We start from the raw sequence: 18,290 nt of genomic DNA on the forward strand, positions 1-18,290 counted from the left end.
CTTAATCTCTTGTGCAATTTTACTGTGCTGCACCAGCCTACACTGTGCTTCAGCTGTTGTTGAAGGTTTGAGGTAACAATGTCTTACATGGCAACGCTGCAGCTTCCCGGAGTTCTCCCTTAGCAGCTGCTCAGGTGCTGCTGAGGAGGAAAGCAGCCATCTCCATGAGTGTGCAAAGCTGGACAGAACATTTCTTTTTAATATTTCACTTAACAATTTCAGATTATTGTATTTATTGAGAGAATAGGCCCTTAAAATTCTCCAACTGCCTAGACTTGCAAAAAAGTTTTTCTGTTTTGTGGCCTTGAACAGGAATTGAACTGTAGCTGTGAAAACCCCCAAGTTAACAGGTAAGATAAACCATTATGTGCATTTGTGATGTCTGTAACACTCAGTGACTTAGATAATGCTGTGTCCCCTACACTTTACACACATTGTGAGAGGCACTGTCTGTGGCCAGTATTTTATTTCAGTATGGTACAACCCTGGTTGGAAAACCTGTCACTTCTGGGGTGGGATAGAGTGATGTGTGTTCATTGAGTGAGCAGCAGTTAGGTCGTTGTGGTCTTACTATCAATCCCATTGAAATGTCATGGAATTCAATGTGTAACTCATGTGGGAAATTAGAAATTAGAATTAGCTTTCCTCTTTCCTTTCCACTATGATCTTCTGTGTTGGTTAAATGAAAATTGTGTTCTGAAATTTGTCTTATAAATACTACAGAGATACCTAAGCACACTGAAGAACTGAGAGCAAAATTTACATGATCTCTCAACTGAGGTATTTGTAAAATATAGGTGAAGTGTCAAGAACTGCTGGGACTTTTATTCCATATGGGGATATAAGGGATTTTGTAAAGCATTCCAGCAGAGTGAGACAATCACCAATCTTTCTGCTGTGTGCGTGGGGTATTTTTTTTTCTTCTTATGTTAGGAATGCTTTTTCTGAGTAAAAAATTATTCTTTCTTGTTGCTTTGGGGTGGCTTTTGCATTTGTTGTTTGGTTTGGGTTTTTTTTTAGCCAAGAAAGATGCAAAACAAACTGTACAATGCGCTATTATTCTCCAAAGAAAACTTTTTAGTAGAAAGATGCTGGAAAAGAGACAGTCTTGATGAAGCAATTGTCAGGGAAACTAGGGGAGGAAGTGTATTGCATGAAGATACTTTGATTTTCTTTGGAGCAATGATGTTCTTTTGCTTTTGAGGTTTCATTAATTCACTTTTGTAATAAGCCCATCTCCCTTTACCTATGAGAAGAGTTTTATCTAGATTTAACCTTGGCTGTAGCCTTGCTGCTTTTGTCTCTGGCTGCATTGTGGTAAAGGAAAAGGGAAGCAGCCATTATAACATGTAATTTTCTTGTGACTGTGTCAGGTTGGAGTTCTCAGAGGTGTTGGGCTGGGCACTGTCCACTGTCCACTGTGCCAGGTGTCCTGTGGAGCTCCACTTGGTTGCAGCTCCTCTGTCCCTGATTTATTGCACAGAACCCCACTGGCATGTTGTATCATCCAAAAGGGAAGGCATTTCTCTCAGCAGCCAGCTGAGTGTAAATTCTGGGCTTTACAGTGCAGCTTTGGGCTGTGCAAATAAGCTCAGAGAGATGCCAAGGAATACAGGACATGACAGTAAGGTACAGACACATGCAGTGGAACTGAAAGGAGCGGTAAGGGGAAACACAAATGCACGTTAGAGTTGGGGCAGTGGTGTTTCCTGTGGATTTAGGCATGGTATTTTTCTTCTCCTAAAGTAAACTACTTTAAGAGAAACCATAAATGCAACAAACCAAGGAGTGATTTGAGGTCAGGCATCATACATGAGAATCAAAGAACTTGGTAGTGAGCAGCGTGTCACTGAGGAGTTCTTCCCATTGTATCTTCCTGATGTGAATTTGGTGTATAGGTGGAGGCAGACACCCACTGGAAAAGCAGTTTGTGATAAGATTTAGAATAATTTTCCTTACAACTCATTATTTCTCCAGTTTACAATTACTTCACCTTATTTGGGTCCTAGACACTTACTGCCTGATAAGGAGAAGTTCTTGCTATTTATAATTTGGAGTTTTTTACTCAGGCTGCTGTGATGTCTTAAGTGCTTCTTAAGAAGGAGGAATGCATTATGAAAAATAATATATTATATATGTATAATTAATTAATGAAGGAATTGCAGTAGAGATGGCAATGTGCATCTGCTTTGAAAACCATCAATGGTGAGGTAGAAATTGGTTTACTAAAGGTATTCTGTAGAACAAGCAGTAATGCTGATGAAGTTTCAGTGCTAGTGGAAATGCACAAATGAATTTTTCAGGTAATCAAGGAAGCAGTGCATTCATTAGTTTGCATTAGAAACATTGGGCAGCTTTATTAAAGGTGCAATTTGAAGTGTACTAGACTGATGTTAATTGCATGTATTATGGGGCAAGTATAATTTTGTGCCATCTCCTCTATTGTTAACTATGAATTTTGTAAAAACCACAAGATTGCTTTTCCTAGGGCTGTTGATTCCTTTTGCAAAGAGCAGAAGCTGAACTACCTTGATGTTTTACATTGCACTGGCGGGCAGCAAGTTCCAAATTCAAACCTTTTTTTAATTTTCACCAACATGACATAAAGGGACATTGCACATAAAAAGCTGAGCCATTGCATATGGCTCCTGGTATAAAGAGTATTACAGTAACAGAAATGCCCTGGTAATAAATTTGTGTGAATGGTAACCATGTGTCTCTGAATGCCTCCTGTTTCTCATTCAAGTTAAGGGTTACTCTGTCAATACTTGCCAGATATCATGCACTCTCATGTCTCTGCAATATTTTTAAGCCTTTTCATGCCTTTCAGTTTTTGACGTTATTGCGTTATTTTTAAGATCCTTAAATTAGGTCATAACAAAAATATTTCTATTTATCTAATCCATTTCCCTGTCTTCAGACTGGTGTACTGGAGCATGTAATAAAGGAGAGAGATTTTAACAGCTTCCTTTAGTGTGAGGAGAAAATACTCTGAAAATCACAAGTTTGCTTTCAAAACTAAAGCTTTTTCAAGGGACTGCAGTGTGATGGGAGTGGCTGTGAACGATTAAACTTCTTGCAGGGGGTAGGACTTGTAGGATGCAGAGCTAGTGAGTCACTATTTCCAATTCTTGGGGGGGGAAAAAAAGGGGAGGGGGGGAAGGATTTCTATAGCTGTTGACTACTGTGTGTCAAAAGTGTAGTAAGTGCTGTGTTTTGTTATGTTTCAGTTTTCCAGATGCTTTGGTTCAATTCAGGTTGGAATCCAGTAGCCATCCAGTTGTCTCTGCTCACAGAAAGAATGGAGGAATTGTGCAGGTTTTTTAAAATCACACCAGTTATCATCTCTTGTTAATCTCATGCCCTGTTGGCCAAAACATGAGCACATTTCCCTCAGTGCTTGTGACTGTTCTCTTGTATGTGGTGAGGAGCCTGCTTAGGTGGGGGAGAGCTAACAGTAATTCCCTCCTCACTTTTGGTCCAAGCTGCTGAGGGCAGATGATATTCACAGCTTGAAATCCAGGAACAAGCTTTTCAGGCACTGCTTTTGTCCGGGAGTTACTGTCCATCCAGTACTGCCCTTGCCCTGACTATTCAGCTTACACCTTTTGCCACCAGTTAGGTTGTTCTGCCTTCACCTTCAAGTTGCATTTATTCAGCACAATGGGAAGAGCTCCTATGTAAAGATGTCCTTAGGAGGCAGTGACCCAATGCAGCATTTTGTCTGGATCCTGCTTATTTTGAGATAAGCAGAGCTTTTCTCAAACAAGGCCTGACTGTACTCAACATCTATTAAAAGCACCCTCGAGTTTAAAAACAAAAAAGGTCTTCTGGAATCACGTAGTCTTCTGAAATGTCTCAGAACTATTCAAGTGCTGGCAGCCAGCATAAAGGCTTTGCCTGATCCTAATCTCCAGAATGCAACAGGCATCATTGCCTGGCTATTTTCAGCTGATTCTGTGTACTGCACATCTAAAACTAGAACAAAACTGTCACTACTCTGCTTTGCTTTCCAACCCCAACTGCTGCACTGGCCCTGGTTTGGTTTTTTTTTTTCCCTCTTCAGGTATTTAGAATTAAATCAGGCTCTTCAACCCAATGTGGGTTTTTTTAAGGTTGCAATGTTCTTTGAGCTTGGAGAAGTGTGACATTTCTGTTGGCTGGCATTTGATTCCTATACTTCCTGATCTTTGAATCAAATAAGCAACTGCTTCAATAAGATATTTATTGATATTCATAATTCTCATATACCCATCAGTTTTTCAGAACAAACCTGAGTGTGTTCTGGAAGCTTTTTGTGGGATTTAATCCCAGACTTGGTCTCCCATGGGCTGCACAGCTTCATGTTGTCACTTGTCTCTGTTTCCCTTCAGCTGGCATCCTCCATCCCACATTTATGTTTCCTGCTTTGCTTTTTTTACTGTTCCAAACTCTAAACTTTGTCAGTCTTTACTTTTATTTGTACTTTCATTGCTTGGTGATGACTTGTCACTAGTTGTTGCTTGTCCTATGGCTGTTGACATCCCTAGGAGCAAGCTGACTACCCTGACACTGCTGGTGGGATACAGAACTATACTTTTTTTTTTCCTCACTCTGAAAAAACAAAACCTAAAAAAATAACTAAGGCCTATACAACTTCCTTCTAGAGAAGAAGCAAAGGTCCCAATAGTTGGGCTGTCATTTATGCCAGAAGCAGAATACCTAGTCCTTTAATTTTGTGTTGTTTGCTCTGGCACACAATAAGTGAAGGAACCTCTTTATAATGTGGGTAAAAAAGAGGAGAAAAGTCAATTGTAAATTTTTTATTGCTAAGGAAGAATTGGTAAAGGTGCAGGAACACAGGGAGAAGCGCAGAAGTCCTTGAGCACAAGAGAAAGAAAATTTCTAGCTTACAATACACAGCTCAGTGAAACTGGGCATGGAAGCACAGAAAAAATGAGGAAATGTATGCTGGGAGATTTCGAGGCAGGCTGGGAAAATGTATGTGAGGACATAATGCTTACTAATAATGCCTGTTTTATATATGTGCATATCTGTGTATATGCACCAAATAATTGGTGTGTATATATATATAGATATGTACAAATATGCATACATAATACAATACAATAAAATTGTAAAAATTGAAGTTTATTATGCAGTTGTAGAACACTGAATGAATGGCATGTGATTGGAACCACCCATCTCAAGGATCTTTATCTTGCTTGCCCTGTCCTGATCTCACACATCAGTTTGGCAAAAAATGGGAGGGACAAAGAGAACAAAGTGTATTTGGTGGACAGGGTTCTGAAAAGCTCAATTTGATGATTTGAGCAATATATTGTGACAAAATCAGTTGACCTGTCCACATGATCTTCCATTAATTCAGCCCTTGTATTTATCTAAAAATTGTTTTGTTGAATTTGTGTGCAGATTTGGTCTCATCTCTTTTTTATATAAACTCATAGAATAAAGGCATTCTAGGATTGATGTTTCATGCACCTGGTTCAGATTAGACTTGTTACATCACTAAAATAGGATTTTATGTCTTTCCTACTATAAATGCATTTAAGTGCTTTTTAAAGCTTTTTTTTTTTTAATTGGACATGATAATATTTGAGGCAGTATTTTGGCTAATTGTTTACATCTGCATTTAGAAAATTGTTAAAACTAATGCTATTTTTGTTATGTAACTTTATAAGCCACACATGCCCTATAGTCTCTTCTCTAATTAGGAAACAATTAAAATTACAAAAAGTCTACTTCTTGACACCAAATTTCAATGACTTTAGCCTTGAATTGTATTGTAGTAGCTCAGGGGAATGCTAATGGGACATTTTGATCCCTCTAAAAGCTTCTATGCATGCCTGTGTAGGAGCAGAAAATAAATACTCTTCCAGTCTAAATGACTACAGAGTTAAACTGCAAGGACTGCTCCTGACCTCAGTTGCCTCATTTCTGACATTCCACAGTGTGGAGTTGTCACAAGATAGAAAAGCACAAAAGTGGACTAATACTCTTTTAGACCCCATAAAAGAAAATAATGGAATGTCTAACTTACATAATTGAATAGATTTCTAAAATATTCAGGTTTGGAGACTGAATTCCTATGCAGACCAAGCTTTTACATTGGGAAAGAAGGCTCACCAATATATTCCATATTTGCCTATGCACCATAGTATTGACAGAATGTTTTTTTAATTCACTTCAGTTCAACATTTTAATTATATGTTAAAACACAAACACCTATGAACCCAAATAATTCTCATCATTAATTGCTGACTTTTGGGGTTTTTTGCTTTTTAAGTGATGGAAACTGCCTGGAGTCCCAATAGAAAGTTTCAAGACTTCATGTACAAAAGTCATGGAGGAAATGCTGGAGTATGCCCTAAGGCTGATTATTTCGTTCCCTCCCTTTCTTCCTCACAGAACAGATGTATCTCAGACCGTGGTCTGAGCACCTCTTGAAGAACTGCTTGTGCTTCTAATATAGGGGTTTGCCTTTTTGTTGAGGTGCATGGGTTGGACAGGAGTTGAGGGTGAAACTGAGGTCATGGTTCAGCCTTCTGCCAGCTCTGTGACACTGCCCATATGGAGTCATGGTTCATCCTTCCATCAGTCTTGTCTTCCAATGGCTCTGAGGATATCCAAGCTATGTAATAGCTTAGAGTGTGGTGAAGTGTTCATTTAAATGTTGCTCATGCCCAAAAGCCTTAGGCAGCCTGACTGTTCAATTCTCTCCAGGCTTCCCTGGCACAAGTTGTATCTCTGTTGTGTGAGGATCTTTAGTTCTCCTATGTCTATATCTAATACTACTCTTTCCTCTTAAAAATCTTCAGCTGGATTTGATCTCTTCTCAGTCTTGAGGTAGATTGGATTTACATAGACTACAAGCACAGCAAAAATCAGTACTGGCTGATCACATTGTTTTAGTTTGTAGGGCAGATGGGATGCAAACTCCATTTTGTCATCAAAATGGAGTCATCATTTACCCAAATGTGAAGGTCCACATACTCCATTCCTGACTTTATTAAAGCACTTGGACATGGTAAGACATTAATCAGGGCCTTCATATAAATATGGCTATTTCATGGCTTTGTTGGAGCTAATGTCCATCCTGAATTTGTTGACGTAGTTACTGTTATGGAAAAGATTTGGTCTTGCACTTGAGTTGAAGCTGGACAAGCTCCAGTGAATGGCTTTTCATGCACCCAAACCCACAGTGTTGGGCATCATGTAGCTGCTTGGAGAACTGAGAGAACAGACAGAAGAGATGGCTTCAGGACTCAAATTCTTTGATCTAGAATTCATTATGGTACTAATTTGACTTCAAATCACAATCCTGTCTTATTGTTGTGTGGATATAAATTTTACCCTACTAAAAATAGGGGTTGCAGTAGCTATTATAAGGATTTTGGGTTGGAGGCCTGAGTTCTAATTTGTTTCTGACTGACAAATTAGAAAATCGGTGAATGATTTTGTAGCTCAGAGTTGCTGTTTTCCTTGTTTTCAGCAACTCCAGAATCCTTTGCAGCCAAAACTCCTGTTGTCAACCTCCAAGGACTGAATCCAAGAGATGTAGTTTCCAAATCCTTCCCAACTGGAAGCTGTTTCCAAAAAACTCACATAGGAATGGAGGGTCTCACTTATCCCCCACAGCATTAAGTTCCCCATACTCTTACACCACATTTTTGCTACTTTGAGAGAGTCACTCTCACCAGGTCGATTACTACCAAGGTTGGTATATGAGCTAATAAACTGCTTTATGTTCTGTAGTCACAGCTGGGCTACTCCCATACCTGACCCTCAAAGAGCTATTGCAGTGTGTCTAGACATGTCTTTGGAGCTGTCTCACTTGCCCACATGCAATTGGAGCTCTGAATTCTCTTCCCTTGTGCTTGCAACATCTTCAGCTTTTTCCTCCTTTCCAGCTTCTCCGATTGCATTCATACGAGGACAAAATTCTGTCATTTCATCCTGCATGCTTTCTCAGTATTGGCTGCAAGATAAATAGTATGTGCTTCCTGTTCATTTGTTGTCTTAGACATTGGTTTTGCCTGTTTTAAAGGACTTTGGGGTTTGGCAAGGCTAATGTTATAGTGACAGTTGTGTTCTTTCACCAAGTTCTTCCTCTTAGCTTGACTGCTTTTCTGTTCCAGGGGAGAGCAATAACCAATTTTCATTTTCTGCTTTCACTGCTCAGCTTGATGCTAATCTGCCAGCATTTCTTCCTCTGATCTCTTATTGTCTGCCCAGCCTCAGTCTTGCTTCCTTTATTCTGCCAGCTGCTCCAGACTCGCCTTCTTTTATGTCCTTCACATATTTGTTTGTGTGTCATCTTTGTTGGTGCCTTTGATGTTTGGCATGACCTCACTGAGATCTCTGCTTGAAGGAACTTGCCTTCCTAGTGGCCCAGAAGGCACCAAAGAAGCAAATGAAGGGGAGGAATCATCTGGAACCAATGAGTTAATGGGCTTGTTATCTGCAAATAGTTCTAGGTCTTATCCCTTTTCCACTGTATGGGGCAGAGTGGCATTATTTCATCCTACGCCTTGTACTCTCTGTCTGCATCTGCGCTGTCAAGAGAGACCAGATGCCAAAATGGACTGGGACTCGTAACTGAATGTTTTCTTTGCTTTAAGCAGCTGGGAGATTTTTTTTCTTCGTTAGGTTACACTCTTGTTTTTAAGGATAAACATACTTGAGATGCCTTTCACTCTCCCTTTGTAAGATGCAAGTATTTTTTTCCCAAAATAGGAGGTATTCGATTTTAAAATACTGCATTTTTAGACCAATTGTGGTGATTTCATCCTGGAATTATAGGAGGGGTCCAAAATTATATTTTACCCAGTGAGATTAGAATATGCATCCTTTCACTGTGATGTTTTAAAGAACTTATAGGCAGACTTCTGCATGCAATTCAGCATTTCATAATTATATTGTATTGACTTCAGAGTATTTGGTCAAGAAATGGGATTATGAATAAACTGGTGGAGTAAACTGTATAGCCAGCTGCTTTGAAGTAGTGCTCAGTCATTTAATTTCACATGAATTTTTAATAATGATTCCACCCTGTTTATTGTATTAAATTCCACTTGGTGTGGATTCTTAGACCTTTGTGGTCTATTGGTGACAGAAGGATTTTGAGACATTAAACTGTTTACTTTCTGAACTTTCATTTGCTTTGCACTTTATTCCTTTTAATAATTAAATGGTTGTTTATTATCTGAGGTTGAGAAGTTCTTTTTCATCTGGTTCTCACCAGCTCAGTTGAAGTTTCTCAAAAGAAAATATATAAGATCTGAATACCCTAAACTATTCCAATTAGTGTACTTTTTCTTGGTGATAAATAGCACCCTGGAAAGTATCAGTTAATTCAGTCTTAAATCTTTAAGAGGTAATTTTGACAGGGTTCTGTAAATGTAGAAAGTTCAACAGAGTAACCAGAGAAAGGTTCCTAATGAAATCCTGTCTTTGGTGGTGAAAATGTCTAGTTTTAATAAAAGCTTGATTACACTGTATTCATGAGAATTTCTGCAAGTCGGCCCTGATGACATATAAACTTTAAATTGGGCATAGTCAATAAATGGCCACCTAATATGGTTTCATACTTTGAGAGGTTCCCCCCTAATTGCCCCAGCTAGTTAGTCTGTTTTCTAACCATTTTGGCATCTGCATGTGCTGAAAGAAATCATCCTGGAAAAGATGTAGCTTGTACAGCTTGTAATGATGTGAAGTGACCTGACAGAGACCTCCCTCCTGCTGCCTCCTTATTTAGTGACCTTGCACAAGTGATGAGACAGCAGCCTTCTCCCAGCAGCTGTTTTCTAAATTTGGTCTGACAAATGGTATCATAAAGGTGGCAGGTGAGATTAAGAGATCTGATCAGAACATACTGATTTAACAGCCACCAAAAGGTACAAAAGGATATAAGGAAAAACAATCAAGTGCTGTCTCTTTATCATTGTATCAGTTTTCTCTGCGTGGTCCCTTGTGAAAGCTTTTACTGATGGCTTTCAGCTATGTATCATTATAATACCTCCAATAAGCATTACATAATAGGAAAAATATGCTACACTGAGCAGTGAAACTGGTGTTAGCCAGTTCTGTGGCCCATATCAAAATGCTCTCACTAGTATTCCCTGTAACAGCACTTCCTCAGATGAAATGGACTACAGCATATCATCAAGTAAGAGTTCATACATCCACTTTAATGTTTTTTGCATATTCCTCTTACAAGTAATGACTGTGACTACTCAAGAGAAAAAGAATGCATTTTGTCTCTCTATAATAGTTCAGACAATTTCCAAGCATATTCTCTGCCATTGCAGTGTTTGCATGGCTAAATAGGCAAACACTCTGTGTTTGTTCTTTCAGGCACTGAGGAAGGGGAGAAAACACAGTGTTGACAACACCACAAGAATTAACCAGAAAAACTGGGTAAACAGTAGCACTTGACTGATTTTTATTGTTGGTTCTCTTACTGGGGGTTAAATAGATTACAAGTTGCCTCCTATTAATGGTGTGGTTTATAAGAAGAAATTTGCAGAATAAGTGCACCTGAGGTGCTCTGACTAGAGTAGCAAATCCATATTTCAGAAGCAGTTCAGATGTTTGAAGCTTTGAAAAGGATCTTCCCTCTTTACTCTAGAGTCATATATCAGTATATACTTGGGCTGGAAATACAGAGATGTCATTGGAAATCACACCTGACTGGATGTGTCAGACCTTCAGTCTAGGATAAGTCAGGAATTCAGGTGCTTACCTGAAATTAAGCTCCTGAACTCAAATTCTATCACAAAATTATTTTTAACTATTTGACTTCTCCTTACATTAAAACATTGTATTCTTTAAGGTGCTAACTGAAAAAGTCCCTCAGGTACCTTTATTTGGAGGTTTATTTCCTGTGTTTGCTTACCAGCATTAAAACACAGAAGTTACTTTCTGCATGGGATTGAAATGTTGCAAGCTCTTTACAGGTTACAGATTTTCAGTTGTCATCTTGAAGAGTTTTGAAGACTGTTATTGCAGGTAGGTAGGATATATGAAGGCTTAAAGATCTTTTTCAGTATAAAAAGTACCCTGAAAAACTATGTTCCAAAGATGTTGAGTTATAAAAGGCACATGCCTCTATGCATGATGATAGTTTTGGCCAAAAGCAACATAATGTAATAAGTATTAATGTAATGGATGATTAGGTTTGTCACATTAAAGACATAATGAATTCCAGCACACAGGCATTATAAAGGGGAAGGTGACTGGTGGCAATGGAATGGACAGATGGACTTTGAAATGCTTGCAGTGAGAGCTGGAGAGGACCATTTTTGGTCATGATTTTATTTTTCATTTAAATTTTAGATAATTATTTGAGAGTAACTTGACCCCACAAAAAATTATGAAGTATCATAACTTTTGGAGGATGCAGAAAGGCATTATTCAGTAGCTACAAACAGGGTCCCTCAGGCACTCGGGACCTGAAGAAAAGTTGACAGTTGTACCTGTAGCCATGCATGGTGTTCACACAGTGTGGAAATTATTTATTTCAGCTGGCTGAGAAGGTCAGCATCTGCACAGTGCTCAAGGGTCATCACCTTCTGAGCATCAGCAGGCACCCATCCTTGTGTTCAGGCCTTGCTCTGCTCCTGCCAGGCAGAGGGATGGGAAGGGCAGCCCATGGGCCACCAGTGTCTGCTGTAAACATTTATGTCTGCTTCAGCCTGCACATGGGGAAACAGGACATGACAGAAGCCCAGCTACAATCTTGTTTACCCAGTCAGCATGTTTAAAGAGATAAATATTTTTATTATTTTTCTTTTGGATATTTGTCAAGAGCGTTTTGGGTTCAGTGGGAAATTTATAGTGTAATGTTTGGTAGCGGTTGTATATTTTGAGGATGGTGCCATGAGAAATGGGATGCCCATACCTTGTTTGAATGACCTTTCTAAGTGTTACTGCCATGCTCCACACAATGGGATGCAAACGCTTGCCAAGCCCTCTGACCTGCAGAGGCAGGGTAGGCACTGTGCCTTATGTTTCTTAGGGAGGGAAGGTTGCTCTGTGCCATGGCAGTTTTCCCTGGTACAGCAGAGTTTTTGGTTGCCTGGATTCTGAGGTAGAGTTCTTCAACCACTTTAAAAGTTGTTGGCAAAGTGACCTTGAAGAAAATTGCCTCATGTACTGTACTGGGGGATGGCACAGTACTAATGTGTTGGCCTAAATTTCAAATCCTGAGGTGGACTTGCTGTGTAAGAAATTCAACAGCCAGTGTTGCTAAGTGCCATTGTCCAGGGCACACTGAGGGGCCAGTCAAGATCTTCTGGGAGCTGCTTTGCTAAACACAGTTTAAATTTGAGCAGGCCTTGTTCTAGAGGGCTTGTGGGCAGTATTAATGGAAGGAAAAATGTGAGGAATACAGAAGTAAAAAGCAACTGTGCTACACATGTGAAATCAAATTAATGTTAAAATTTTTGTTGTACAGAAATAGCATGCAAGAAGGAAAGGCTGTTGTAATGAAGAGGAAGAAAACCAGAGAGAATGAAGGCAGAATAGAAAGAGCCAAGTTAATGGAGCCAAGAATAAAATAAGGTGCAGAGGTTAGCGGAGGCAGAGAAACACCATGTTTAAGTAAGGAATAAGGGTAAACCTAATGCTTGTACTACTCTGTAGATTTTAAAGAGTGCATCTTGATCTGCACTCCTGCAATATTTTCCTCTGAAATGTTGTATTGGAAAAGATGGATGCTGAACTGTCCAAAGGACAAGTAGCACCTGCTGAAAGTAGTTGTGCCCATTTGATGAAAGCTTGAACTTTGGCATACCTAGTCACTGCATGGATCTAGAAGCAGCTTTCCTTTTTCTTTCCAATTTCAAGTCCTTCACAATCAGAATTCCTATACTGCAATTACACTGTTATAAGAAAGCTGCAGACCTCATGTCTTGTTTCTGTGTTGGCTGTAAGAAGAATTGGATCCTTCCCTAGACACCAGGTTCACTGAGACTAGGAACCAACAGCTGTCCTACAGTCTGTCCCAGGTCTAGCTCCCCTCACCCCTGGCTTTGGAGTCCAGCCCTTCACAGCTTTCTGCCTCTTCTGAGTTAACTTGATCTTTCCATAGGATAAGTCCCAAACTCTCCAGGTCCCTATGTGCCTCCAAAGAAGCTCCACCCTAGGCCTGCATCTCTTCTTCCCAACTTATCCCACCCTAAGGTATATCTCAAGAAGCAACTTTAGGTCTTTATTGTCTGCTGAATGAAGGATTCCCTTCAGTAGCCAAAAAGTAGAAACCTGAGGGACAGAAGTTGATATGGACTTTGGACTTAGAAACAGTTGAATGTTTTTCTGTGTGTTCCTGGCACTGTTGCCTCCTACATGGGATGCTCAGAGAGCCTCCATTGTATATGAGTAGTTTTGAAGGTGTGCCTGTAAGTATTTGCTAGGAATAGAGAAGGTAAGTTGTGAAAATCTGATGGCCAGTAGTATTGATAAGGGTGGTTGAATCTCAGGAAGAAATTTAAGGCTTTCATCCTGGTTCTGCCTCCCATTTTGGTACTCAGAATTTAAAAAGTTAGTTAAATTAAGGTATTTTGGTATCCTTTTTTTTTGCTTTATGTAAGTTGTGCTGCTTCTGTTAATATACTGGAAGGAGCACCTGCACAGCCTGTGTCCCATTCTCCCAGAGCTATATGTCAGTTGGATAACACCACCATAATAGGCCACTTCAGCCTCCCAACAGTTGTCCTTGCCATTCTGTTGCACAAAATGATGTTTTTTCACCCTTCATCAGAGGTGGAGACGTGCGTGTTGCAGCACCACAGTAAATAGTAAGACAGTTTGTTTTCTTAACCTTTGTCTATCTGTATTTCAAAACTCACAATTTATCTAGTAACTTCATCAGGAGGTTGGGATGTTTCTGAGGCAGTGTAAGCAGAGATACAACATAGCAGAGTTTGTTGGGAGAGCGTGACTAATGGGTATAAGAAGATCCACCATGGCTGTGGTTTTAACTCTCAGATTTCCAGCAGGAACTTTGTGAACAGAAAGCTGCCATCACCTTCCAGGCTGTGTCCTTCCCCTTGGTGTGCTGGGACCTCTCTGACCCAGGGCTCAGCACACACCCCACTATGTCCTTTTCCAGCCAGCTCCTGATTTTCCTCCCTCAGCCCTGTGCCTTCTTCAGCTCAGGTACTTCTGTCCCACAGTACAGACACAGCAGAGAGCTGCAGTGCAGGTGTGTGACTGGAGATACCTGTTAAATCTTTGTAAAGGAACAAACTGCACATTATAATGGGTGCTATGCCAGAATGCATTTTTACTTTTTCTTTTAAAAGCCCCAAAAGGATTTAGTAATGTTTCTTTTCTAGTTTTATTTTGATGGTTCCTTTTTTTACCTTGTCTATGCTACATTGCTACATTCTATGAATATATAAGTTCAGCCTACAAAGCTGAACATGTACACATTGTAGCAGTGGGAGAGTTAAGGTTTTTTTATTTGGATGTGTGTGTTGGGTTTAAGGTATCTGGTCTCTAAGACATTTGGGATGGGATTCTTTCTTTTTGCTGTTCTGTTCAGCAAGAAGAAAGAATCCCATGTTGATTAGGAGTTTTAGGTGCCCAGGAGTACAGCTAATAAGAAAAGAATGAGTTGGTGTGTATTTCTGTGCTGCTCCCTACTGAATTGTCTGACTACCAAATACATTAAGGAGTTAACAACTGAGAGTTGTTCTCCTGGAGGGATGCTGATGGAGCCGGGTGGTTTTACAGGTGAAGATCAGGGGTTTACAACAAGCTGTGCCAGCCTAAGAAGCTTCTCTCTCTATTCTTATCATAAATTGTTATTAAAATTATCATAAATTATCATAAATTAGTTATGCTAAGGTGATACTCAGCAAAAGACAGCTAGCAGTGAGCACAGCAGGGTCTTTAGGTGGTTAATATCAGGGTAAAAAGAAGGAAAGGTGATTTTCCAGTATGTGCTGCATGTTCCAGGCGCGCTTTCTGTGCAGGAAACAACCCCATGGTCATAGTTAACTGTCAGTAATTTACCATATTTGGATTCCCAAAACAAAATGCAATGTTTAGTTGGGCTTTGAAGGGCAAACAGTTCCTTATGGAGCTTAATTGCTTTGTTTACATGTAGCTAGTTACTTTTCACGTGGCAAGAACAATAGACTGAGTGCCTTGCTTAACCCATGATCAGAATGAGATAAAACAGCAAAGACAGTGAAGCTGTATTTCTTAAACAGACCACGGGTCAGATGCAGCCTCCTTGGCTGGCTGTCTCCTAGAAAACCTGCTGCCTGGCATAGCCTTTGCTTCCACAGCAGCTGTGTGACTTTGCAGTATGTCCTCACTGTCTGATCTTCAGTGGTGTTTCTTGAGTCTCTATTTCACATGGCCCAGGCACCTTCCTGAGAGCTGTGTGACTCACTGACCATTCCTGGCACAGTGCCTGCAGTGAGCATCAGACCATCATCACACCAGGCTTTGACCTCACGTTACCCCACAGCTTAACCTGGACCGTGCCCAGTTTGCAACAGAGGCAGCTGGGCTTCCTCCTCCCTGTATGGAGGCAGGCTGTGAGCCTCGATTTCCCAACCAGCCACACCTGTCCTGTGGGATGAGGTGAAAACTAGAGTTGACTTAGTTAAGGCAGATCTCTGCCAGTCAGTCGTGCCTGCTGCTGACAGGAGGCCTTTGAGCAGGGTGCTCCAGCCATGCCAGAGCACTTTTCTTGTTGTCACACAGTCCTGCAGCCACAGGCAGCACCCGTGATCCAGCGTGACACGAGTGCGTGACCCAACACGTGCTCTCCCTGCCCAGAGGTTGAGAAGTTCATTGACAGGTCTGCCAGATTCATAGAGACAAAAGAAGGTTTTTGGTTGGGACTGCAGCTCTCACACCCTCAAGGAGTCCCTTGTGTCTTGGGGGAGCGTGGGGCTCATGCCAGGTCTCCCTGCATAACTGAGTTTTCCTGAGCTCTGAGCAGAGAGGACATTCCAGAGATTTTTATCTGTTTGCTTCTCCATTTCACTTGTGGCTTTTCCCCTCATAACATCTAAATTAAAAGTCAGAAAGTGTGCTGAGAAAGACTCCTAGTTTGTTCCTCAGGTAGTTTCTTTTGGCAGAAGGGAATTCTCCATTACACCTGCTTGTACCAAAGGAGTAAGGTAGATGTTCTCCATTAATTTACCAGAAGTTTAGTAAGCTTCAGCCATCCCTGCAGACTGGAGAACAAGTTTCTAACATCTCTTATTTTGTAAATCTGTGTGCAGCTGGGAATGAGAGGCCTTTGAAAATGTGCACAGAAAGTTTAAATGTGGGAGAGCACCAGCAAACCAAAAGCCTTCTTTATCTTTTTCCATGAGTAAACTATTAACTGGGACAGTTGTGTGCTCAAATCTTAGATACAGTTTACAGTTGTCACTTGCACTTGAAGGGGTGTAAATGGAGGCTGATAATCTTTATAGCAGTCATCTCCACAGCTGTTCCTCTTCCCTCTGTAGGCAATCTCTCAATTGCAGAAATATTTCCAATTTTTGTATGTTTGTGGTACAGAGGAACAAAATCATGCAAATAACAAGACCACAATGACAGTGGTATTCTAAAGAATATGACAAATTATCCTTACCTTCCAAAGCCTTTAGACTATGAAAATAAACTTTAAAAGTCTGCTGAACATTTAAGCAGTAAGAGCCCCTTCCCTTCCACCACCACCTAAATATATGAGCTGCTTCTAGGGCTGGAGACCTCCTCAGTAAGACTACCACTTGTTTTGAGCTTATACAAGCATTTACAGCTACCATATAAATTGAAATGTTAGCATGTCTGCTCTTGCCTTGTCATTCTTCTGTTTGTGTAACACAGAGCCCAGTAGTCATCACAAAAAAAGAAAACCTTTGGAAACATGTCCTTGAGGAGGAAGACTCCACACAAGGATCAATCATATTCCTCACAAGAATTCAACATCTGAGTCAGGGATTCCCAGAGACTAACCTGAAGGATGCTAAGTATGTGACCCTCAGGAAAATTTTCAAATTGTGGCTTTTCTGCACTGTCCTGCTGATTATTTTTCATTTTTAACTTTTTTGGTCATGCAGCACCTAGCCGAATGTCCCACCCATTAGGTTGTCCTCCATGAACAAAACTCAGGAAACTCCTGAGTTCATTGTCCAAGAAAACCTTTTTTTTGGAATACAGACTGAAAAGGATAATCTATTTTGTCAAGTGTTTCCACACCTCTGTAAACATGCAGTCTCCTCCTCTGGATGATCTCATGCATATATTCATCAAAGTTCTTACTTTGCTTTGAGACCACATTTGCAGCAAAACAGTAGTATATGTAATATATAAAGGTTTTGGGTGAGATCCAGTACAAGCATCTCATGGTGAAATAATTCTTAATATTATTTAACAGCTACCTGGTGTCTGATCCAGAGAAACTGGTCACAGCTTAAACCTTCCTTAGACACCCAAGTGAAGGGCACATGTGAGCCTTGGATTTTACATGAATGTAGAGCAAGGAGCACACAGATTATAATTTGTATCTCACATTTTCAAGCACATTCCTCCTCCATTTTTGAGAGTGGATTGTTGATAGAGTGACAGCTGTTAAACAGGTATGAGTTCATCAGCACTCCTTACCAAAGAAACCTTGTCTGGAAACTCTTACCTCTCACTGGAAGTAGAGAGAAGGAAAATTGGAAGTCTCTGGCTTAAGGAATACCATTTGGTACTGCAGAAGTTAAGTGAAGATGAGCTAACCTGCTGGAGCATCACAGGCTGGAAACCTGAATGTTCTGGCAGATGCCGTCATGTTGGCAATGGCGCAGGTGGCAGTCCTGCAAAGTCCTCATGGTCTTTATCACGTAGTAGGAAGTGGCATTGCTGCCCTGCATGCAAACATCCTAAAAAAGAAGTGTAATAAATAAATAAATAAACCACAGAAATAAATTCTTGGACACAGGTGATACAGGAATATTGGAGTGCCAGGTCACAATATGAGTACTGTAGAAGAGGTTATTGGTGTTGCCAGTGACAGATGTAATACCTACCACTGTTTGTGTCTTACAAAACAAAAACTCCAACATCAAACCCAGCAGCCTTACAGACTCCTTGCTTTTCAGCTTTCAAAACTCTTCTGGAGAGTTTTTGCAAATGGATGGTCTAAAACCAAGGCTGATTAAGTATCTGCTCTGCCTCCTGTCACCTTGGAAACAGGGAACGCTGACTGTGAAAGCAGTCTGAAGGATCCAAGATAGAAATTCAGATGTTCATGTACAATAGACTTTTCCCCCTTTTTTATTGCTCAGAGC

The 18,290-nt window shown here is 40.4% G+C and overlaps 2 protein-coding genes across 3 annotated transcripts in view; one reads left to right on the forward strand and one right to left on the reverse strand.

The window, feature by feature from the left end:
- Positions 1–18,290, forward strand: part of CMSS1 (cms1 ribosomal small subunit homolog) — a 223,568-nt gene that overhangs the window by 130,918 nt on the left and 74,360 nt on the right. The window lies entirely within an intron of this gene.
- Positions 1–18,290, reverse strand: part of FILIP1L (filamin A interacting protein 1 like) — a 189,090-nt gene that overhangs the window by 129,184 nt on the left and 41,616 nt on the right. Inside the window, exon 2 of the mRNA XM_058043488.1 lies at positions 17,740–17,882. The gene's annotated coding sequence lies outside the window, so the exon portion shown is untranslated. The remainder of the gene's footprint in view (positions 1–17,739; positions 17,883–18,290) is intronic.

The sequence above is a fragment of the Melospiza georgiana genome, chromosome 2 (assembly GCF_028018845.1).
Source record: "Melospiza georgiana isolate bMelGeo1 chromosome 2, bMelGeo1.pri, whole genome shotgun sequence".
In the NCBI taxonomy this organism is placed as follows: domain Eukaryota; kingdom Metazoa; phylum Chordata; class Aves; order Passeriformes; family Passerellidae; genus Melospiza; species Melospiza georgiana.